The following is a 15,354-nucleotide window of genomic DNA, read 5'->3' as shown; positions in this document are numbered from 1 at the left end:
TAAACAGAAGTAGCAGCGTTTGCTAATTCAGTCGAGGGGAAAGTTACTGCGGTATAGTTACTTCTGTATACTGGGCTTTAAACTTAAAATAATTAAAGATATGGGTGTTTGGGAAAAGAAAGGATTGTGGTACTATAGATTTAGGTTGTAGAAATTAATGTAATACTATGATCGTAAGAAATAACAGGGGAGTAAGCACAATAAACTAGATGCTTCGGTGACAAAATCTCAATAAAGTTCACTTAATATTAAGACTTCGCGACGAGTTGATATGGTTAGTCTCAGGGATTTTAATTTTAGCTAAACTAACTGGAATTCTTTACGAGGGAATTTAAAGTCCAGAAGTGCTTTTTGAACTATATAACAACCCAATCAGTGGAATAACTTGCTAGACCTGGCAAACAACTGGACCTTAGTAAATAATCTCGAGTTCACAGAAGAGCCTAGCACAAGTGATCAGAAATCTATTAGCTTTAATATTAACTGGGAGTGGGTTGGTCCTAGGTAGTGGGTTGGTAGACAGCAACCGCCCAGGGAGGTACTACCGTCCTGCCAAGTGAGTGTAAAACGGAAGCCTGTAATTGTTTTACATGATGGTAGGATTGCTGGTGTCTTTTTTTCTGTCTCATAAACATGCAAGATTTCAGGTACGTCTTGATACTTCTACTGACACTTAGGTCACACTACACATACATGTACAAACATACATGTACACACCCATCTGGGTTTTCTTCTATTTTCTTTCTAGTTCTTGTTTATTTCCTCTTATCTCCATGGGGAAGTGGAACAGAATTCTTCCTCCGTAAGCTATGCGTGTTGTAAGAGGCGACTAAAATGCCGGGAGCAAGGGGCTAGTAACCCCTTCTCCTGTATATATTACTAAATGTAAAAGGAGAAACTTTCATTTTTCCTTTTGGGCCACCCCACCTTGGTGGGGTGAGAAAGAAGAGAAAGATTATTATTATTATTATTATTATAATATTTATGGGGAGCGCTAAACCCGTAGGGATCATACAACGCCTAGGGGATTGAGAAACACTCAGGTTCAGTCCAAGAAAGGGAACAGCAGGTCCAAATCCTTGGATCAAGAGCCCCTTACCGGTATCAATAAACCTCCCTTAAGGGAAAATAGGAGTACGATAAGAATATTGGCGTAAAGACTACAGATTTTTGTTCTGCAGATTATGGTATTATGGTATTGTCAAGGTACCACACTTGGCTTTACTTCGTGGATAGCAACAAGACAGCTTCTAAACCACAAGACGGGCAGCAAACAGAAGCTACACTCTGGCTGTACCCTTCTCCAGAACATCACTTCATCCGAGACCATTCCTAGATGACTCGAGTCTGGAACTTGTTCTTACGTCATAACGATATCGATGAAATAAAATCGGTTGACCAAATGAAATCGCTGGCTCACAGATCAACTTCATCCTGTTCCCCTATCTGTATGTTTCGTAACAATAAAAAGGCTTCCGAATGAGCTGCGGTAGGTAATATAAACAGATATAGACAAATAGATAGATCAAGGGAGAGAGAGAGAGAAAGAAAGAGAGAGAGAGAGAGAGAGAGAGAGAGAGAGAGAGAGAGAGAGAGAGAGAGAGAGAGAGAGAGAGAGAGAGAGAGAGAGAGAGAGAGAGAGAGAGAGTGGGGGGGAAGGGAAGAGACTATGAATGTCCCCCTCCACACTATGTTTGGTGCGTTACAAGGTACACACCTTGAGTGCCCGCCTCCATCCTCAGCAAACAGGAAAACTGGAAACCTCCGTATATCACACTCCCTTCCCTTCCTCCCGCTCAACTCTCCCTCCAAGGTTATATACACTAAGAGAAGCGTTTCATTGTGCATATGCATTGAGATGTGTCCCTCAAACGTATGTACACCCGGTATATATATACTGTAAAAATATTAATTTAGTGTGAAAATTTTAATTCATCGTGGAAACTTTTATACGTTATGAAAATACTAGAAAAAAATCACTGAAAATTTATATCCGTGAACAATTTAAATAAAGGGAATATTCACGAGAAAGAGGAATATTGAAGATTGACCATGGACACATACGATACTCCAATGAATCACAGTGATGGCTGAAAGCACCAGTCATGTAACAGAACAGTCCATACACAGCTATAACCCTTTAAAGGGCAGGAGTACGTATGGGAGAAAATGTAAAATAAACCTAATTACGGTCACGAGTGTCGTGGGCACAATACGAGAACATTGTATCAACATCCGTGGGCCCAGAAGATATCAGAAACATTGCCGGAACAAATGCAGAAGTCTTTAAGAGGAAACTTGACAAGTACCTCCACTAAGTGCCGGATCAACCATGCTGTTTCTATGTGGGCCAGTGGGTCGTCAGCAGCAACAGCCTGGCTGACTAGGCACCAGACAAGCCTGACCTAGGGCCAGGTTGCAGGAGTAGGAAAACTCCTGAAATCCGTCAAATGTATATCAAAGATAGGTATGATAGGGGCCAGGACCAGTTCGTAAGTAGTCGAGAAGTTAAGGCTAGGAGCTGAGATTCGACTCCCCCGCAGCCTCACCTAGGTGCGTACACACACTCCCCCAGGTGTAATGATAGATGACCTTCTAAGTTCATATACCTGCTGCTCTTGTTCACCCAGTAAAAAAAAATAGGTACTTGGGTATTAGCAGACTGTTGTGGGTAGAATCCTAGGATGGGAGAGAGTGAAGGTAATAGGTCAAGCGTGAAGTGTGGGTGTCAGTAGTGTCTGCTCAGGTGTCGTGTGTGTGTGTGTGTGTGTGTGTGTGTGTGTGTGTGTGTGTGTGTTTGTGTGTGTGTGTGTGTGTGTGTGTGTGTGTGTGTGTGTGTGTATGTGTGTATGTGTGTATGTGTGTATGTGTGTATATGTGTGTATATGTATGTGTGTATATGTGTGTATATGTGTGTGTGTGTGTGTGTGTGTGTGTGTGTGTGTGTGTGTGTGTGTGTGTGTGTGTGTGTGTGTGTACTCGCCTAGTTGTGACTGCAGGGGTCGAGTCAGAGCTCCTGGCCCCGCCTCTTCGCTGGCTGCTACTAGGTCTCTCTTCCCGTTCCATGGGCTTTATTATACGTCTTCTTAAGCTATGTATGGATCCTGCCTCCACTACATCACTTCCCAGACTATTCCACTTCCCGACAACTCTGTGACTCAAGAAATACTTCCCAACATCCCTGTGATTCATCTGAGTCTTCAACTTCCAACTGTGTCCACCTTGTCGATTCCTCTCAGTATTCTGTATGTCGTTATCATATCCCCCTTTCTCTCCTGTCCTCCAGTATCGTCAGGTCGATTTCCCTTAACCTCTCCTAGTAGGACATACCCCTTAGCTCCGGGATCAGTCTAGTTGCAAACCTTTGCACTTTCTCTAGTTTCCTTACGTGCTGGGCTAGGTGTGGGTTCCAAACTGGTGCTGCATATTATAATATGGGCCTAACGTACAGAGTGTACAAGGTCCTGAACGATTCCTTATTAAGATGTCGGAATGGTGTTCGTAAGTTTGCCAGGCGCCCGTAAGCTGCAGCAGTTTAGTTGATGTGCGCCTCGGGAGATGTGTCCGATGTTATACTCACCCCAAGATCCTTTTCCTTGAGTGAGGTTTGTAGTCTCTGGCCCCCTAGACTATACTCCGTCTGCGGTCTTCTTTGCCTTTCCCCAATCTTCATGACTTTGCACTTGGTAGGGTTGAACTCCAGGAGCCAGTTGCTGGACCAGGGCTGCAGCCTGTCCAGATCCTTTTGTAGTTCTGCCTGGTCCCCTCGTGTGTACTCACCTAATTGTGGTTGCAGGGGTCGAGACTCACCTCCTGGTCCCGCCTCTTCACCGACCGCTACTAGGTCCTCTCTCCCCTGCTCCATGAGCTTTATCATACCTCGTCTTAAAGCTATGTATAGTTCTTGCCCTGTGTGTGTGTGTGTGTGTGTGTGTGTGTGTGTGTGTGTGTGTGTGTGTGTGTGTGTGTGTGTGTGTGTGTGTGTGTGTGTGTGTGTGTGTGTGGTGTGTGTGAGGCATCTGGCAAACGGGGTGAGGGCCAAATCCGAGCAGGGGCAATGTGTGGGCAGGTGGGGATAGGTGTGGGCGAGTGTGGGCGGTGAGGACAGGGTTAGTGGTCACTCAAGCTATCACGATCAAAACAGGTCTAACGCGGTTGTCTTTCACCACAACCTGTTCCCTCACACCTGTTTTATTTGGTTTCTTTTCTCTTCTTCTTCTTGTGTAGACGTGTAATCAGTATGGCCAGAAATTTCCAGATATAAATTGTGTGTCTTTCTCGGCTACAGTCCAGGAAGCACAATTCAAGAGACTTCAAAAAAGCGTAGACTGATTTCATCTGACTTAAAAGGGTCTGTTAATGTGTAGTGTCTAGGCTTGGGCCTCTTTTTGAAGGTTCTGGTTATCCAACCTGTCAGTTTGTGCGCGTTTTATACTCCCTTCCAGTTTTTTTATTTTTTTCCCGTAGCTGAGTAACATAATTTTGTCCTCATTGAATATAGTATTGTTATCTGAGTCACACTAGAAGACCTAGTTAATATCAGCTTGGAGATTTGCTGTGTTCTCAATGACATGCACCGAACTTCGACTCAAGAGACTTTAGAATGCTTAACAATTCGCAAACGAGCGAATTTACAAAAAAAAAAAATATCTCTCAAGTTCAGAGCAGGATTCGAACCAGCGCACTCTGCATCAAATTAACAGGATGATAAGAAATAACATCACAAGCCTGGTGCTCAGGGGTATGGGGAAACAAGCGTCCATATTCATTGAGGTCTGACTGTGTGGAGAAAGTACTGTGTGCTTTGATGCAGGCTCGAATCCTGTTCTGGATCGAGAATTAATGTTAGTAAAAAATTTCGCTATATATTTGTCATGCCGAATAGGGAAAACTGGTCATTTAGCAAGAACTCATTTAAAATTAAGTCCTAAAATTTTCTATAATACGTTTAAAGATATATATTTTAATTTAAGTTAATGTAAAATTAATAATTTCGTACCAGAAGAACCTCAGAAAACTTATCTAACTTTAATATAACAAGCGCAATTTAATTTAGCCTAATCCAACTAAATATATTTTAGATAAGTTTACAATAATTTAATAATAACAAACACAATGAAATATATATTTTTCGTTAGGGTCAAAATAATTTTTGCGAAATTATTGCATACACAAATTTTCGCTGACCTAGCTCGGCAAAAAAAAAAAGCTTGAATAGAATACGGCATATCAGCGGAGAAGCAGCAGTCATAGGTGGTGTCACATTTGTTCAATGTGGAAGTAGGTCGTGCCCAAGAATTAGGCAAGCGAAGAATTCCTAAGTATTAAGATCCCAAGAAGTTGCAGTGTCTGACAGATTTGTAGATGAATGGTTCAGAGAACCGACATGTTGATAAATTAGACACATGTGCAACTCTTGGGTATCTTTATTGAGGAAACGTTTCGCCACACAGTGTGGCGAAACGTTTCCTCAATAAAGATACCCAAGTGTTGCATATGTGTCTAATTTATCAACATGTCGGTTCTCTGAACCATTCATCTACAAAAAAAAAGCGTTGATATTTAAGCCAAAATCGCAAGTTTTACCTATTTGGCACGACACACACACACACACACACACACAACATATTTAGTGGTAACATTGTAGCGTAGCTGGTAGTGTAGTCTATTAAAACAAGAGAACTTTACCACTTTACAATGGGACACAAACTCGATGAAAATAAATGGACACAAACTCCTTAGAGAACTCACAAACAAGACCTTGACAACTCAAATAGTGCCCAAGAAAACCCATTAAAGAATTCCTATAACGGCGAACTACGTTTGGCCAGTAAACAGGACTATCTAGTTTTTATTTTATCTGAAGGAAGAGACTGGCATTGGACGAACCCCCCTCCCTCTCTCTCTGCTTCTGTTTAAATGGAGCTAGAGAGGAAATGCATTCAGCAATAGAAACACATTCACCAAAAGAAGAAACACATTCGCCATCACTCATTCAGTAGCTGTCTTCTACGGGTATCATAATTCAAATAAATCTCAACACCTACCTGGAGGGGGTTTCGGGGATCAACGCCCCCGTGGCCCCGGTCTGTGACCAGGCCTCCTTGGAAAATCATTTTACGTGTCACCCACTGTGGGGTTTGAACTCTAACGTGGGTGATACAGCAGCACCGTGGGTCTTACAACACTGTCTGCCCATGAAGATAAGGCACACGCTCTAGAACAGTGGTTCCCAAACTTTTTCAGACTGCCCCCCCCCCTTGATTCCTAGGTCATTATCCCTAGCGTCTCCCCACACACTTACGAACACACCGGTAAGCCAGCGGAAGGCCTCGGTCAGATGACTAGCGCCAAAAGCTCACTAAAGTAAGAACTCGGGTCATCATCTGACTAAGCACCCAAGATACCCGTCAGGAAACATTTGTCGACTGTTAGGTAAGACCTGACGTTAGGTACTTTATTATGAAACGTTTCGCCTACACAGTAAGTCAAGTACTATACTTGAAGACTAATCACCATCACCCTTAAAGTTTTGAGGTGGTTTTTGGAGAAGAGGCATTAGAACAATGCTCTTCTCCAGACTTACTCCAAATTCAAGTATCTTCTGCTTCTAAACTTTTCTGTAACAGCCTACTAATCTAACACACAAACAAGCATATTTCAATCCCTTTCCCCACACACACAAACCGGTAAGCCAGCGGAAAAACTTAACATAGTAAACGAATATTTTAACAATATGAAAGGGTAAAAAAAAAAAAAGGCAAAATACCGTGACTGGAACAATACACAAGTAACCCGCACACAGAAGCTTTCGACGACGTTTCGGTCCGACTTGGACCATTTACAAAGTCACACCAACAAAAAGGAGAAGGGGTATATATAGGCCAGCAGACAGGGACGGGACAAGAGAGATGTAGTAGGAAAGGAAGAAGAGAATTAGTGGTAGAGGTAGTAGTAGTAGTAGTAGTGGAGTCAGTCAAAGACTAAGAAAGAGGAGCACTGCAAGGGAGCTAGGGGTCCACAAAGGGTTATTTGTGTATGTAAGGGTAAATTTACATCTCATCTGTAACTACACTGTCCTCGCAATTTTATTGTTACAAGAAATACATATTCTTCGTAAAAATCATGCCAATCATAACAAAACGCAGCAGAAAAAACATAAGCAAATATATAGAAATGCATTTACTAGGGAAAGTACATGACACAATTATACAAGTATGAATGTTACCTGGAGGTTATTCCGGGGATCAACGCCCCCGCGGCCCGGTCCACGACCAGGCCTCCCGATGGATCAGGGCCTGATCAACTAGGCTGTTACTGCTGGCCGCACGCAGTCCAACGTACGAGCCACAGCCCGGCTGATCCGGCACTGACTTTAGGTATCTGTCCAGCTCTCTCTTGAAGACAGCCAGGGGTTTATTGACAATTCCCCTAATGCTTGATGGGAGGCTGTTGAACAGTCTTGGGCCCCGGACACTTATGGTGTTTTCCCTTAGTGTACCAATGGCGCCCCTACTTTTTATTGGGGACATTTTGCATCGCCTGCCCAGTCTTTTACTTTCGTAGGGAGTGATTTCTGTGTGCAGATTTGGGACCATTCCTTCAAAGATTTTCCAAGTGTAGATTATGATATATCTCTCCCTCCTGCGTTCCAACGAGTACAAGTCAAGTGCTTCCAAGCGTTCCCAGTAGTTAAGGTGCTTGACAGAACTTATACATGCAGTAAAGGATCTCTGTACACTCTCTAGATCTGCGATTTCACCTGCTTTGAATGGAGATGTTAATGTACAGCAGTATTCCAGCCTAGAGAGAACAAGTGATTTGAAAAGGATCATCATGGGCTTGGCATCTCTCGTTTTGAAAGTTCTCATTATCCATCCTATCATTTTCTTTGCACGTGCGATCGTGGCACTGTTGTGATCCTTGAAAGTGAGATCCTCAGACATTACTACTCCCAGGTCCCTTACATTATTTTTCCGCTCTATTGTATGGCCGGAGTCAGTAGTATACTCTGTTCTAGTTATTATCTCCTCCAGTTTTCCATAACGGAGTAGTTGGAATTTGTCCTCATTGAACATCATATTGTTTACCGTTGCCCACTGGAAAACTTTGTTTATATCTTCTTGGAGGTTAACCGCGTCCTCAGCAGATGACAGCCTCATGCAGATCCTAGTATCATCCGCAAAGGATGATACAGTGCTGTGGTGTACATCTCTGTTTATGTCTGATATGAGGATAAGGAATAAGATGGGGGCGAGTACTGTGCCTTGTGGAACAGAGCTCTTCACTATGGCAGCCTACGATTTAACTCTGTTGACCACTACTCTTTGTGTTCGATTTGTTAGGAAGTTGAAGATCCATCTCCCCACTTTCCCAGTTATTCCTTTAGAACGTATTTTATGGGCTATTACGCCATAATCGCGTTTGTCAAATGCTTTTGCAAAGTCTGTGTATATTACATCTGCATTCTGATTTTCTTCCAGTGCATCCAAGGCCATGTCATAGTGATCCAGTAGTTGTGAGAGGCAGGAGCGACATGCCCTGAACCCATGTTGCCCTGGATTGTGCAGATTTTGGGAATCCAGGTGATTTGCAATCCTGCTTCTTAGCACTCTTTCAAAGATTTTTATGATGTGGGACGTCAGAGCTATTGGTCTATAGTTCTTAGCTAATGCTTTGCTGCCACCTTTATGGAGTGGGGCTATATCCGTTGTTTTAAGTGACTGTGGAATTTCACCCATGTCCAAGCTCCTCCTCCATAGTGTACTTAGGGCACGCGAGAGGGGTTTCTTGCAGTTCTTAATGAAAACAGAGTTCCACGAGTCTGGGCCCGGGGCTGAGTGCATAGGCATGTTGTCAATGGCTTTTTCGAAATCTATCGGAGTTAGGGTAATGTCGGAAATCTGGCATACATTTATGGAGTTTTGAGGCTCATTCATAAGAAATCATTTGGGTCGTCGATCCTCAGACCGATTAGTGGTTCACTAAACACAGAGTCGTACTGGGATTTCAATATTTCACTCATTTCCTTGTTGTCATCTGTGTAAGTCCCATCCTGTCTGAGTAAGGGCCCGATACTAGATGTGGTATTTGCCTTGTTTTAGGCATATGAAAAGAAATATTTTGAATTTCTTTCAATTTCACTAATAGCTTTAAGCTCCTCCTGCCTCTCCTGGTTCCTGTAAGAGTCATTTAGCTTAAGTTCGATAGTTTCCACTTCCCTGGTCAGCGTCTCCTTTCGTGTATCAGATATTCTAGCACTCCTGAGGAGCTCAGTGACTCTTCGTCGTCTTCTGTAGAGGGAGCGTCTTTTTCTCTCCAGTTTACTCCTGCTCTTCTTCTTTCTTAGGGGAATATGCCTAGAACATGCTTCGGCTACCAGGAAGTTGATCCTTTCAAGGCACTGGTTTGGATCCATGTCATTTAAGACATCTTCCCAACATGTTTCGTTTAGGACATGGTTTACCTGGTCCCAGTTGATGTTCTTGTTGTTGAAATTGTATTTTGTGAAGACACCTTCACAGGTACATGCATTCTGCTGTTCAGGACCCCTATGCATGTACGTCTGGACTTCGATTAGATTGTGATCGGAATTACACACACACAAAAAATAAAATACTTAAGACCTACAAATGACAGCCTTAGCACAGCAACACTTCACATCCTTTGGCGTCCCTCCATCACTACCACTCAATCAATCACATCTTGTATTATACTTCAAAATGTTCATTTCAAGATTTTGTACAACAAACGCTCCCTTGAAATTAAGACACATGCGCAACATCTGGGTATCTTTATTGTAGACGTTTCGCTAACCAGTGGCTTTATCAATACAAATTCCAGGACATAACTTGAAGACGTAGAACTATGTACAGAAGATGAGGTTATCAGTCCCTCAACCTTGGAGTAGGTGCGAAGAGCACCGTAGTCTTGGTTGGCGAAACGTCTACAATAAAGATACCCAGATGTTGCACATGTGTCTTAATTTCATCTTGTCGGTATTGTATACCATTATCACACAAACGCTCCCTTGGTTAAGATGTCACCCTGCAGCCTCCGGGGGGACGGTACCCCCCACTTTGGGAATCAGTGCTCTAGAATAAGCTTTTATTGAGAAAGTTTTACTAGGTTAGAGCTTTCTTAAGTCATACAATTAGCTCTAACAGAGCGAAACGTTGACTTAAAAGCTAGTTCTGCATCATGTTCCTTTTTTCCGTTATTGTCGGCAGACCGACTTACAAGTAGACAATGGTAAAAGGCGACAAGCAGAAATACAGACACTAGTAGCAAAGAATCCTTGTAAATTCGTTTCCTCCGAGGCTGGGCGTTATGAAAGTGGAAGAATCGAGACACTAGTGTAGCATATGGGAATCTTTATTGAAGAAACGTTTCGCCACACAGTGGCTTCATCAGTCTTATACAATGCAGGAAGGTATAAGGAGAGGAGGAGTTTGAGGAAATCAGTCCCTCAGGTTCCTTTCTTAGCTTGAGGATTCTAAACAGGAAGATTGCTACAAATCTTCTTTCTTGTTTTCCTCAGTCAGTCGCTGTATCTCAAGCTTAGCCACCCTCAGTTCTTCCTTTAGCTGCTGGGAGAGTTGCTCAAGAGAGGATATCTTGTTCAGATACACAGAGAGCACAAAGACACGTCTTCACAGAGTTAAGTACAAGTCGCCTCTTGCTGTCATCTAACTGTAAGTCGGTCTGATGACTTCAGCCATTGTCTACCAGTAAGTCGGTCTATTGACAATAGCCGAAAAAAAGAAGCATGATGCAAAACTAGCCATTATTGGGCTAACGTTCCACTCTAAGAGCGACTTATACGACCTGCAAAAACTCTAACCTAACCTAACGTATTAAAAGGAGTTTCCGCTACCTGTCATCCAGACAGGCTCATGTATACACCCCTCACCCAGTAACAGACTGGCTGATGAAGCCCTGATCCACTCGGAGGCCTGGTCAAGGACTGGGCTGCGGGGGCGTTGACCCTCGGAACACACTCCAAGTAGACTCCAGGCAGGTAAGTCCGTCGTTGAGAGTGCAGCTACTCATGTTACTTCCATAATTTAGTAAGTTTATTTAGGCACAGGTATACATAAGTACAATTATTAGACATAGTGTAAATTATCTAGAATAACCCAAAAACAAAGTCAAAGTGATTTGTTTCCATAGGGGTCCTTGACTTCCTTGTCATTTCACCACAATACACGCGATTCTGTAACTTAAACTGTCATTGAGGACGCGCTGCTATTATTATTACTCAGAAATTTAGTCAGCCATGACTCATTATTATTACCCACGAAATCGTAATGACACGATTATAAATTAATCACAGGACGGTGAAGCCTGAGTTGTAGAACTCACCTGCCATTGTGGTTCGTCCCACCAGTACTCTGAATTATTAGTCTCATGTGTTATTATATTCGAAAAGTACTTAACCTGTGTGGGCGTAATTCAGCGCTACGAAAATTATATGAATTTAACTCTACACAATTTTTTTTACGTGCAAGCGCTAAACCCGTAGGGGTCATATAGCACTGAGAATTGGAAGGAAATCTGGTTTGATTCAAGGAGAAGGAGTGCTCTTGATGCAATTCCTTGGATCAAGAACTCTTCACAACCAAGGCAATTCCCCTTGAAGTTATATATAATGCCAAATCTCTGACATAACCCTAACTCCACTAGACTTTGAGAAAGCCATTAACATGCCCATATACTCAGCCCCAGGCCCAGACTCGTGAAACTCTGTATTCACTGAAAACTGCAAGAAACCCCTCTCACGGGCCCTATGTATGCTACGGAGAAGGAGCATAGACACAGGTGAGATTCCAATCACTAAAAACAACGGATATAGCCCCACTCCATAAAGGTGGCAAAAAATCTTTGAAAGAGTTCTAAGAAGCAGGACAGCAAACCACTTGAACTCCCAACAACTGCACAGTCCAGGGCAACATGGGTTCAGAGAAGGTCGCTCCTGCCTCTACTGGACCGCTATGGTATGGTTTTGGACGCACTGGAAAACAACCAGAATGCAGATGTAGTATGCACAGATTTTGCAAAAGCCTTTGACAAATGTGATCATGGTGTAACAGCACACAAAATGCGTGCTAAAGAGATAACTGGCAAAGTAGGCAGATGGATCTTCAACTTTCTAACTAATCGAACACAGAGATTACTGATAAACAGTTAAATCGGAAGCTGCCATAGTGAAGAGCTCTGTTCCACAAGGCACAGTACTCACACCTATCCTCTTCCTCATCCTCATATCAGACACAGACCGAGATTTAAACCATTGTACCGTATTATTCTCTGCAGCCGATACTAGGATCTGCATGAGTGCCATCTACTGAGGACACGGCAAATCTCCAAGAAGATATAAACCAACTTTTCTAATGGGCAACGGAGAACAATATGCTCACTGAGCTAGACAAACTACAAACTCTAATCACACTACATGCGAAGAACCTGGGAGTGGTAATGTCGTTATGGAAAATCTGCGAGAAATTGATAGGAATAATAGCTAGACAAGTGATGAGTATCACTAGGCTTTAAACTCTAATCACACAATGTAGATGAATGGTTCAGAGAGCATGTTGGACACAAACTCTTGGGTATCTTTATTGAGGAAATGCAGTGGATCAGTCCAACCTGAAGAACAGGAGGAGAATGGTAATGTCTGATGATCTCATCAATCTTAAGGATCACTTATAAAACAGTGCCACTATCATTTGTTCATCTGCGAGGAATTCCTAAATTAAGATGAAGTTGCAGTGTCTGACAGATAGGATAATGAGAACATTCAACTCTTGGGATCTTTATTGAGGAAAGTGATGGCTTCAAGCCAATGAAGAACAGGAGGAGAAATAATCCTTGAGTTTTTCAAATCATCTTGAATTTTCTTATCTAGGCAGGAGAGGTGCAGCAGAATACATTTGTTGTATATTAGGCAACATCTCCATTCAGATTTGTAGATGAATGGTTCAGAGAACCGACATGTTGATAAATTAGACACATGTGCAACTCTTGGGTATCTTTATTGAGGAAACGTTTCGCCACACAGTGGCTTCATCAGTCCATACGTAGGAGAAACTTGAAGAACAGGAGGAGAATGAGGTAATCAGTCCCTCAACCTTGAGTCGATGTGTTTCCTCAATAAAGATACCCAAGAGTTGCATATGTGTCTAATTTATCAACATGTCGGTTCTCTGAACCATTCATCTACAAATCTGTCAGACACTGCAACTTCTTGGGATCTTAATACTTAGGAATTCTTCGCTTGCCTAATTCTTGGGCACGACCTACTTCCACATTGAACAAATGTGACACGACCTATGACTGCTGTACCTCTCCTGCCATACGGTTTATAAGCTGCTTCTCCGCTGATATGCCGTATTCTATTCAAGATTGATGGACTGAACACATCGACTCAAGGTTGAGGGACTGATTACCTCATTCTCCTCCTGTTCTTCAAGTTTCTCCTACGTATGGACTGATGAAGCCACTGTGTGGCGAAACGTTTCCTCAATAAAGATACCCAAGAGTTGCACATGTGTCTAATTTATCATCATCTCCATTCAATGCAGGTGAAATTGCAAATCTAGAGAATGTACTCACTGGAGCGCAGGCGAGAGAAATACATCATAATCTACACCTGGAAGACCTTGACGCTGGTGAGGGGTTCTTGATCTTGGGAATTGGATCTGTGCTCCAGTTCCCTGAATTAAGCCTGAATACCTTCCACATCCCCCCCACAGGCGCTGTATAATCCTCCGAGTTGAGCGCTTCCCCCTTGATTATAATATGTAACACCTGGAAGATCCTGGAGGGACTTGTCCTTAATCTGCACACAGAAATCACTCCCTATGAAAGCAAGTCTTGGCAGGCGATGCAGCATATCCCCAGTGAAAAGTAGGGGCGTCATTAGAACACTAAAACACAATAAGTGTCCGGGGCCCAAGACTGTTCAACAGCCTCTCACCAGCCATAAGGGGAATTACCAATAGACCCCTGGTTGTCAAGAGGGAGCTGGACAGATATCTAATGTTAGTGCCGGATCAGCCGGGCTGTGGTTCGTACGTTGGACTACGTGTGGCCAGCAGTAACAGCCTGGTCGTGGGCTGGGTCACGGGGGCGTTGATCCCCGGAATGCCCTCCAGGTAGACTCCAGGTAAGCTTCGTTAATATATAACGATTTTTATTATTATTATTATTATTATTATTATTATTATTATTATTATTATTATTATTATTTCACTGGCCCCTGTAAAGGAAATCTTAAAAAATATGCATTTTGTTTTCAATAAAGATGTCGACCTAGTTACCTGAAGTCGCTTCCCGGGTCACCGCCCGCGCGGCCGGTCTCAGACCAGACAACGTTTCTCTCCATAATTGGTTTAGGCAGTGGGGGGTGCCTTGATGCCGATGAAAGGCTATCGATCCAAGTTTTTGGAGCTGCCCTCCCGTTACTCGGAGCAATCCTGATTATCTCCCATTCCCCAAGTGCTGAATGACCCATACGAGCCACAGAGCTTCCCTACAAAATAAAAATAATAAATACAATGGTACTTGGTACTGCTGGTTTTGCTTTAGTTCCTCTCTTCAAGGGGGTGACTAAGAGACATGCGTAATACCTGGGTATCTTTATTCTGAAGACATTTCGCTCTCCAGCGGCTTTATTAATTCAATGCAGATGTTACTGGAGTTGTTGAAACTGGAGACAGTAGAAGACGAGGTAATCAGTCCCTCAGCCATTATACGTTCATCACTGTAGTCTTCATGGAATCTTAAACGACTGTCTTTCTACATAATGGTGGCCCGTGGCCTGGTAGGCAAAGCTGCGAGTCACACGCTGAGTGTCCGTCGTTCGATTCCCAGGAAGGGCGAAAACTTTGGGCATTTCTCCTTACACCTATTGTCCTATAATAACAATGGTTATAAATGACCATAATTTTTAAAGGGGTGGACCGGTAAGCCAGCGGAAGGCCTCGGTCAGATGACCAAAAGCTTCAAAGGCGGGTCATCATCTGACTAAGACCCGCGTCAGGAAACATTTGTCCTGTTTCCTGACGAACCTTACCTAACCTAACCTATTGTCCCGTTCACCTAGCAAGTAGGTCCCTGAGTGTTAGTCGACTGGTGTGGGTCACATCCTGAGAGACAAGATTGTGAAGACACCAATGGAAATAAGGCAGTTCCTCGATGACACACTACCTTTCTTGGGTGGTTAACCCTCTGGGGTTAAAAATACCAACAAAATCTTATCTTACCTTTACTTCAGATTCACTCAAGACTACGGTGGTTAGCGCCTTCATCTATCTAGGCTGAAGGGACTGATTACCTCGTCTTCTACTGTTT

Source organism: Cherax quadricarinatus, chromosome 55, assembly GCF_038502225.1.
Source record: "Cherax quadricarinatus isolate ZL_2023a chromosome 55, ASM3850222v1, whole genome shotgun sequence".
NCBI lineage: Eukaryota > Metazoa > Arthropoda > Malacostraca > Decapoda > Parastacidae > Cherax > Cherax quadricarinatus.
This window is presented reverse-complemented; position numbering follows the sequence as displayed.